The sequence below is a fragment of the Canis aureus genome, chromosome 15 (assembly GCF_053574225.1).
Source record: "Canis aureus isolate CA01 chromosome 15, VMU_Caureus_v.1.0, whole genome shotgun sequence".
Classification (NCBI taxonomy): Eukaryota; Metazoa; Chordata; class Mammalia; order Carnivora; family Canidae; genus Canis; species Canis aureus.
This window is the reverse complement of record NC_135625.1, coordinates 11,531,725-11,541,616: the sequence shown is the minus strand read 5'-3', so window position 1 is coordinate 11,541,616 and position 9,892 is coordinate 11,531,725. Positions and strand designations below refer to the sequence as shown.

The 9,892-nt window shown below is 38.5% G+C and overlaps 1 long non-coding RNA gene across 1 annotated transcript in view; it reads right to left on the bottom strand.

Moving 5' to 3' along the window:
* Positions 1-276: 276 nt before the first annotated feature.
* Positions 277-9,892, bottom strand: part of LOC144284251 (uncharacterized) — a 100,500-nt gene continuing 90,884 nt past the window's right edge. The window contains exons 2-3 of the long non-coding RNA XR_013352614.1: positions 2,724-2,823; positions 277-1,548 (exon numbers count right to left, since the gene is read on the bottom strand). This is a non-coding gene — a long non-coding RNA (uncharacterized LOC144284251). The remainder of the gene's footprint in view (positions 1,549-2,723; positions 2,824-9,892) is intronic.

The window sequence follows — 9,892 nt, the reverse complement described above, 5'->3', positions numbered from 1 at the left end:
TTGAACGTGTAAATTGCCCTGGGTAGCATTGGCATTTTCACAATATTAATTCTTCCAATCCATGAGCATGGAATATTTTTCCATCTCTTTGTATCTTCCTCCATTTCTTTCAGAAGCGTTCTGTAGTTTTTAGGGTATAGATCCTTTACCTCTTTGGTTAGGTTGATTCCTAGGTATCTTATGCTTTTGGATGCAATTGTAAATGGGATTGACTCCTCAATTTCTCTTTCTTCAGTCTCATTGTTAGTGTACAGAAATGCCAGTGACTTCTGGGCATTGATTTTGTATCCTGCCACACTGCCAAATTGCTGTATGAGTTCTAGCAATCTTGGGGTGGACTCTTTTGGGTTTTCTATGTAAAGTATCATGTCATCTGTGAAGAGGGAGAGTTTGAATTTTTCTTTGCCAATTGGAACGCCTTTTATTCCTTTTTGTTGCCTGATGGCTGAGGCTAGGACTTCTAGTGCTATGTTGAATAGCAGTGGTGAGAGTGGACATCCCTGTCCTCTTCCTGATCTTAGGGGAAAGGCTCCCAGTGCTTCCCCATTGGGAAAGCTGCTGTGGGCTTCTCGTAGATGGCTTTTAAGATGCTGAAGAGTATTCCCTCTCTCCCTACACTCTGAAGAGTTTTGATCAGGAACGGATGCTGTATTTTGTCAAATGCTTTCTCTGCCTCTATTGAGAGGGTCAGATGGTTCTTCTTTTTTTCTCTTGCTGATATGGTTAGTCACATTGATTGTTTACGTGTGTTGAACCAGCATTGCATCCCGGGTATAAATCCCACTTGGTCATTTTGAATCATCTTCTTAATATATTGTTGGCTTCTATTGGCTAGTATCCTGTTGAGAATTTTTGCATCCATGTTCATCAGGGATATTGGTCTCTAATTCTCCTTCTGGGTGGGGTCTTTGTTGGGTTTTGGAATTAAGGTGATGCTGGCCTCATAGAAGAAGTTTGGAAGTACTCCATCTCTTTCCATCTTTTAAACAGCTGTAGTAGAATAGGTACGGTTTCTTCATTAAGCGTTTCATAGAATTCTCCAGGGAAGCCATCTGGCCCTGGACTTTTGTGTCTTTGGAGGGTTTTGATGACTGCTTCAATTTCCTCCCTGGTTATCGGCCTGTTCAGGTTTTCTATTTCTTCCTGTTCCAGTTTTGGTAGTTCGTGGTTTTCCAGAAATCTGTCCATTTCTTCTAGATTGCCTAATTTAATGGCGTATGGCTGCCCATAATAAGTTTTTAAAATCGTTTGTATTTCCTTGGTGTTGGTAGTGATCTCCCCTTTGTCATTCATGATTTTATTAATTTGAGTCTTTTCTCTCTTCTTTTTAATAAGGCTGGCTAATGTTTCATCTTATTAATTCTTTCAAAGAACCAACTCCCGGTTTTGTTGATCAGTCGCATAGTTCTGGTCTCTATTTCATTGAGTTCTGCTCACATCGTTTTTAACCCTCTTCTTCTGCTGGGTGTAGGATCTATTTGCTGTCTTTTCTCCAGCTCTCTGACAATTGGCTTTCTGACATTGAATTGTAATCCAGATTTTGTAACTCTGTGGGAGAGAGGACTGTTTCTGATTCTTTCTTTTGAGGTGAGGTTTTACTTGTAGTCATTTTGCTCAGTGCAGAGTGGCCAAAAACAAGTTGTATTGGGAAAAGGAGAAAAAGAGAGGAGAGAAAGAAGGAAAGAAAAGAGGAAAAGAAAAGAGAAAAAAGGAAGAAAAAAGAAAAAAAGAGAAAGAAAAAGGAATAAAGGGAAAAAAAGGTGGGGGAAGCAAACAGAAATCAAAAAGCAAAACAAAACAAAACAAAGAAAAGCAAAAAAAACAAATAAACAAATAAACAAAACAAAACCACGGGGGAGTATCTTCTGATTCTGTGTACTTTAAGTCCCTTGACTTTCCCTGGAACTTGTCTGTCTAGCTGGTGTTCTGGGGAGGGGACTGTTGTGCTGATTCTCAGGTGTTAGCACTTGGGGGAGCTGCTCTGCCCCTGCCTGGTGCTCAGTGGGGGTTGTTTACCCCGTGAGGCTCCAGGAGCAACAGCCCCAGTGGCAGCGGCAGGTCTGGAGCCCTGGAGTCAGCTCCTGCAATAACTACAAAGCTCTCGGTCTGCAGGGCCTGGACACTCCGGGGCGGGACAGGCTCGGGGCAGGAGCGTCCTCGCTGTCCTGGGCCTTCCCGGCCTCTGCCTGTCCCGGGGGGAGGCCGGATCCTGGGGTGTGTCCCGGCACCCTGTGCTGCGGGGCCTGCAGTGTTGGATTCGGGCTCCCACCTCGCAGCCCCCTCCGGGGAGCCTCTTCCTCCGCCCGAGCCACCCCAAGCTGCTCCCGCCCCACAGTCCCCTCCACGGAGCCCCGCCCGAGCCCACCCCCCAAGCTGCTCCGGCCCTGCAGCCCGCTCCGCCGAGCCTCCTCCTTTGCCCGAGCCCCTCCGAGCTGCTTTGGGCACCGCCGTGGGCGCTGCAGCCCTTAGGGAGCTCGGCGCACTCTCCCGGGCGCAGGTGTCTGTTACTGTCCCAGGGAACCCGAGGGCATCCCCGCCCTCCCGGGTCCTGCTCCACCTCCCTGCGAGCCCCTTTCCGCCCGGGAAGGTTGGTGCAGCTCCTGCTCCTCCGGGACGGGGCTCTCCTGCCCCGGGGACACTCGCCCCGGCCTCAGCCCGGCTCCTCGCGGGCCCCTCCCTCTTGGAGGCCTTTGTTTCTTATTTCTTTTTCCCCGTCTTCCTACCTTGATAGAAGCACGAACTCTTCTCACTGTATCATTCCAGCTGGTCTCTCTTTAAATCTCAGGCCGAATTTGTAGATTTTCAGGATGATTTGAAGGTTATCTAGGTAATTTGGTGGGGACAGGTGATTTGGGGATCCTACTCTTCCGACATCTTGCCCCTCTTCTCGCACTTAACAATTTTAAAAATATACTTAGATTCTTGACTGTAGAAAATCATAATACTGATTAATATATGAGAGCACACTCTCTAAATATGTCTCAATTACATGCTGATGAACATTTACTTATTTCCTGGTTATCACAATTACAATGTTGATACACACTTCTACAGGTTAAATACCAAGAAATATAATCTATGAGCCATACGTCATATGTATATTCACTTTATTGAAAATTTATATTTTTGTTATTCAAATTTATATTTTATAAATGCTTTTGAAACACATTGCCACCAGCAGGATATTAGAGTTCTCTTTTCTTGGTATTCTCACCATCATTGATAGTACCTGACATACTAGTTTTTGTCTATTTTTTTGTCAAAAAAGTTTGCCTATTTTGGGGATATGTAGTCTTCACAGCTTCTTGCATTCCCATGATTAGTAAGGTGAGAACTAATATTTACATATTTTTTACCACTTTGATTCCTTCTGTTTAAATTATTTTTTAAATTTTATTGACATGATGGAGAGTTTTGTTTTCTAGATACATACAAGGCATTTTCCTCTCTTTAATAATATTTTTTTTAACAATTGGAAAACCAGAATTTTCAAGACAGGTATACTGTAAAAGGAAAGTGATAACCTCAAGCTAATATATTCAAGGCATATTATAATGGACATGGCACCAGGACCTATGAATTTCTGATCTGAATGTCAAAGTAGGCAATATCATCTGGTGACATGGGCTTGAAATCTGGGGGTTTTAGTTGGAGAGAGAGACTATGGTACATAAGTTGTAATGAAGAGTAAAGAATACACCTATTCATCACCATTGCCAGTGATTTGCAGAGAATTTTAAAGGAAGCGTCACAGCCTAACAGTCATAGAAAAGATTCAGGTTTCATGTGGGAAGAGATATGGAAGGAGTCATCATAATAAATTGATGAGATGTGGGTTCCAGAAAGTGTAGAGAAAAATTTTCCATATTTGGAGAGAGAGAGAATATAGGTTTGTGCTAGTGCTATGTCAGGATGGCATCCGTAAGAGCATGAGAAGCTGTGATTTTAAAGAAAGCCTAGGATTTGGGGATTTTTTGTTGTTGTTGTTATTGATACAAATAGGCAAAAAAGGCATGGGAAGATGAGTTCTGGTCTCTTGAGATAATTTTTCTGAAAGTTTGAGTAGTGGGATAATTTGATACTGATGTAGGAAGGAGTTAGGGGCAGACAGGACTAGGCAGGGAAAGATAAGAAAGGTCCCAGAGTTAGACTCCTACCCATCCCAAGGAAACAGAGATAAGACAGTAAAAACAGAAAAAATAAACCTGGCTCCCTAGCTCCAAAATGTGAGGGAGTACCTCCCTTGAGTGGCTATTAATTAATAACAGAAACCAGGCCACGAAGAAGTATGTCATTAAGGGGTTATCAATAGTCCCTGCTCAAACCAAGATGCACAAGAATCTCAAGGCCATGGGCCACCTGACTAGGCTCACAGAAATCCCTGGTGTAGAGGAATATTATGTAGGAGATAGTCATGAGAAAGCAGAGAACACCTTGTTTGGGCTCATGATATTTATAAGAACATCTTGTCAGTTATTATGATGGTTACCAGTCCACGATGTTTGTTCTAAATATCCACCTTGATATTGACAAGAAATTCACCAAGTTCCCTGATCAGTTTCCTATAAAAGACAGACCATAAAAGCCCTCAGGGGCAACCCTGTCAGGACCCCTCTCACTCCTGAGAGCTCTCTGTTCTCTGCTTAATAAACTACCGCTTTGCCCACTCTCTGTCATCTCTGAGATTCATTCTTCGATTCCATGAGACAAGAACCAGGCTCTCTCATATCAATAGGGAGGAGGAAAATTTTCAGGAGTAAGGAGAATGCTGTGAATCCCTCCTTTCTAGATAATAGCAATACAAGACCCAATGGACGGTTTTGTGAAGACAACACAAGAGCTTAGCCCCCCTTCTTCATTCCTATTGTGAAAAAGGAAGCTACAAAACTAGATCCTAAGTGGAACACATTTATATACAAGAATTGTTGATAAAAAAGTATTACAAAGAGATTTTCTATAAATGATTACAGTGGAGAAGATATTGAGAACACCCTAGATATAATTTTGTTTACTAGATAGTTATGATCTGGGAACCAACCCAGGGTATAGCATCTCAGGTTTGGTTCATTTTGGAGGTGCAACCAGTCCAAATATCTTTCAACCAATCACCCCACATCATTGTAAATCAAGCCAGTCTGGAGGATTGTTCTCTTCTGTTGACTTTTTGCCAAATGAAATAATGCACTGCAGGAATGAATCAGGTAATGAATATTTTCTCAGGGTTAATAAAGCATGTAGTAGTATGTCCTGCTTTGTGTCACTGTTTATTTGGGGTGCAATATGAGGAAAAAATCTTACAAATACTATCAGTAATCAATTTTAAAGGTTTTCTTGTATCTAAAAAGAAAACTGATGGAGATCTTTCAACCAGCATACACACACGCACACAAACTGTAATAGACTAACAACATGATTTGGGTGGAATCTTACAAATCTGATGAAGACACCACCAGGGATATCTTTTCAGCCCTTCTTGACTTTCAGGTAAGAAATAAAATTCCACTATTATATGGATCTTCCATGTCATTAAAGCAAAGGCAAAAAGGCGGTGAATCAGGTGATTCTCTACCCAGTTAGAAAATGCAGGCAGCAGAAGCACAGTGGTTTGTGGTCTCGAAGAACAAGATGGAGCAAATATAAATCCCAGACTTCAGCTGCTTCAGTTAATTTAGAATTGCACTTTTCTGATGTTTTCTTTCTTCCTTCTCTCTTTTCTGTTTGTCTCATCTCCCTGTCTTAATCTCGTTCACAATTTACACACACACAAAGACGTATAAAGACACATGGAACTCATCACAGTTTTTGTTACCGTTCACAACACAGATGCTTTATAGATTTGGGTGCTAAACTAGGTAAAGTCACAGAAATCTATATATTCTATCTATATCTGATAGAATAGATATCTATTCATATCATAGATAGATATGAATCTATCTATTCATTAAGGATACTTAATGAATTAAGCCTGGAAAGATAACAACACAAGTATTTGGGTTTTCCAAAACATCCCAGAAAGAAATTTATTTTATTTCTCCTCTTTTTAAAATCTGTATAAAATCCATCAGTTTTCTTTTAAGTGGCACTCTGTCAGTGAGTTATGAATGCTTTATTAGAGTCCATTTTATGTCGAACCAATGGTAAATGTGGAAGATTGCTAATAGAGAAAAATTGATCAAAATATCTGAAGTCTTAGGATCTAATTTGGTTAATATTTTTAATCAAATGGGGGTATTAACTATAAGCCTTTTTGAACATAAAATTAAGACCATAAAACCAGTCTCTTATAATCTAGATTATGATAAAGTGTAAATGTGAGGGGTGTTAAATTTTACCTTTCATATAAAAATATACGAATGTCATATATTTTATGTGGTTTAAAAACCCAGAAGGAACAGCATTACCTAGAAGCTACCAAAACGTATTTCGGGGATCCCTGGGTGGCGCAGCGGTTTGGCGCCTGCCTTTGGCCCAGGGCGCAATCCTGGAGACCCGGGATCGAATCCCATATCGGGCTCCCGGTGCATGGAGCCTGCTTCTCCCTCTGCCTGCTTCTCCCTCTGCCTGTGTCTCTGCCTCTCTCTCTCTCTCTCTGTGTTTGCGTGTGACTGTCATAAAAAAAAAAACGTATTTCAAGGAAACAACAGAATTAATATTACCTCAGAATTTGCTAGACATCCAGCCTTGGGATCTAACCCAGCTGTACTGAATAAGATCTGCATTTTAATAAGATACCCAGGTGATTTGTTTTCACATTACCGTTTGAGAAGCACTGTCCTAGAACATGCAGAAGAACACCTGAATTGCATTAGAGAGAAATAAATGGAGTATTTCAATGATGCTTTCTAAGTATATCCTTACTTCCTTGTGTTTTTAATGAAACTGAACAGTTGCTTTTTTACTGTCAAGATCATATCCCTGAGAAACTATGATACTACTGACCTCATAGTACAAAATAACTTACAAAAGTGTCTAAGGAAAATGTGACTCAATTTGTTCTTATAACCATTCAGCCATATGCATGTTAACCAAACTGCCTCCCCCCTTATGAATAGAAAATGACAATCAAGATAAATTGTCACTTCCTCAGAATGAACACTAATAAAAGTTTCTTAAAAGTCTGACTTGGAAGAAGACTATACTTTCTAGGTCCTCAAAGTCTTTCTTGTAGTAATAACTCACCACACTGTCTTCATTTTTTTTTCTTTAAGCACACTATATTTAAATGGCTAGAAAGATTTAATTTAATCCTTAAAAACTTCGTGTACAAATTTTTAGAGAGAAATCAAGGTCCAGATAAAATGAGTAGAGTTGCTATATATTTGAAGGCTTGAAAATATTGATTGTTACAGTCAAATGTAGAGTGTATACACACACACTTTAAGAGTAATATTCATTTCACTTATTTATTTCATTTATATTATGACCTATTAGGTAAGAGTACTGAAATCCAGTGATTTGAGGAATGTAGTTTCAATATTTCATTACCAATTATGTTAAAAAGGTAATGGATATGGAGTATAAATATAAATATAGCTGTAACAGGCTCTTTTTACAATTTTAATGGTCCTTATCTAATTAACCATTTGCATTATATTTTCCTTATCTATATCACAACTCTGTAATTTATGAGAGTTTCTGTTATGCCAATAGAACAACTACCTAACAACTTTATCATGCCTCCCTAAACATGTTATGATGCCTTAATTCAATATCCCTGCTGTACCCAGTCGTTGTCAAAGATGACATGCTACTTTATACCTTTGATGAAATTTCAGACTAACAGAGCTTTGCCACAGAGAGAAAAATAAAAGATGTCATTTCTAAATTTAGGTGGCAGTATAAACCTTGGTTGAGGTTGGCAAGATCATGGCAAAGAAGGCTATTTGTCACAATAATCAGTAAAGTTAGGAGAAAAAGTTGTCTGTGCTATTAAAAACAAAAATAAAAACAAAGAAAAATATCTGGCAGTATTTGTAATGAATTTATTGATATATTTATCTGGGATCTCTCTGAAAACTTTGCTTCACATTCCCTAAAGTGCATACATTATCAGTTACTCTAGTGTTCTTAATTTTATACTCTCAGAAAAAATAATACTCTCAGGCTTATATCTGATAATCAGTAAGATTTCAAAAATTTTTTTTAATTTTTATTTATTTATGATAGTCACAGAGAGAGAGAGAAAGAGAGAGAGAGAAAAAGAGAGACAGAGACATAGGCAGAGGGAGAAGCAGGCTCCATGCACCGGGAGCCCGACGTGGGATTCGATCCCGGGTCTCCAGGATCGTGCCCTGGGCCAAAGGCAGGCGCCAAACTGCTGCGCCACCCAGGGATCCCAGATTTCAAAATTTTTGTTCAAAATTTTAAACCATGATTATTTGAAGATATTTTTCATATAAGGGAAAAAATTATAGCTGGAGTTTTAAAAATATATCTTTGATGATGTACCCTAAAATTCAGTTAGAATTATTGCAATGACTTAAAAGCAAAGAAATGTTGATTTACAGTTATGCAATAGACATACCTCTTTTCTAAAATTTAAGTTATATAAGTTTATTATAAGCATTTACTTATTCACATTCAAGCTTATATTCTTATAAAATGGAAAATGTAGATTTAAAAAATAATCAAACAGAATTTTGAGTGATAAACTAAGCTCCAGTTTTCAAACTAAGATCTTAATTTAAATAAGCTCGTTTAGTAAGGTAAAATAGTGTTAAAAATTATTCTAAAAATGTTGTTAGATGGCAGGTGTTAAAAATCACTTATTCTCTCAGTAGGAATTTTTTTAAAAGGTTGTATTTCAGAAGAAATAGTCATTACTAAATATGTATTTATATGTTGGAAAGGAAAAACTTACACATAGAAGACAGTTATTATGGGTTACATAATATTCTTATAAACTTAGATGAACTAATTTATCTATAAGGGGTTTTTGGTTTATTTATTTCTATAATGTAAGTGAACACTAGATTATTTGCCTTCTGAAACTTGTCTAAATAAGCAACAATCACAGACACCTATATAGCAGTGTGATTTTACTTCACATCCAGCATGTTCCTACATCGCCTGGAAGCAAGGGTTTTGACAGAGTAAATGGAGTAGTAACTTTCTGAGAAAGAGAAAAATCGATGAATCTGTATTCAGCAGGAGCACCCTGCTGGTCTCAGCTGTCCAATGCTGAGCTATAAGTTTCCTTATTGATACACAGGGGTGACTCCATTTACTTTTTAAAAAAGTGCTCCCTCTAGATAACAATAAAAGAAAGATAATAAGTATCGATATTGTAGGAAGTTCCCTGTACAAGCTCTCTGGTAAACAGAAAAAAAATAGGTCAAGTTCTTCTGGAGTTCAGTGTTTGTACAGAATGAGTTCAGGATGATACACTCAGTGCCGTAACTCTATTAGCCATATCTATGAAATTTTCCTGAGTGCAACTTTAAGTATATTGTGTTCTTTATTTCTGGCACTTACGGTTAACATAAAATCTGAATGTAGCCTTCCACAGTTTCATCTTACATTTTTTTTTCCTACACAGATAGGTTAATACATGATATAACCAAGGCTGTATGAGATTAAAATAATTTCTACTTCAGCTTTAATAGAGGAAACAACATCATGTAGAAAATCTTTGGGGATATTTCTAGAGGGAAATAAGAATGTGCATATCAATTTTGATCCAGGTTTGCCACAATATCCCTACTCACAGAATAAATATTTATATAGTCACTATTAGAAGATAACACATAAAGAAGGTATCTCTAACTACTCCTATATCTCCACTTGCAGTCTTGGGCCATTCTATCTTCTGATTATTCTGTTGGGACTATGCATGTTATACTTGCTCATCCCAGCTTTATTTGTAATGCCTCTTATCTCTTGCCAAGCATAG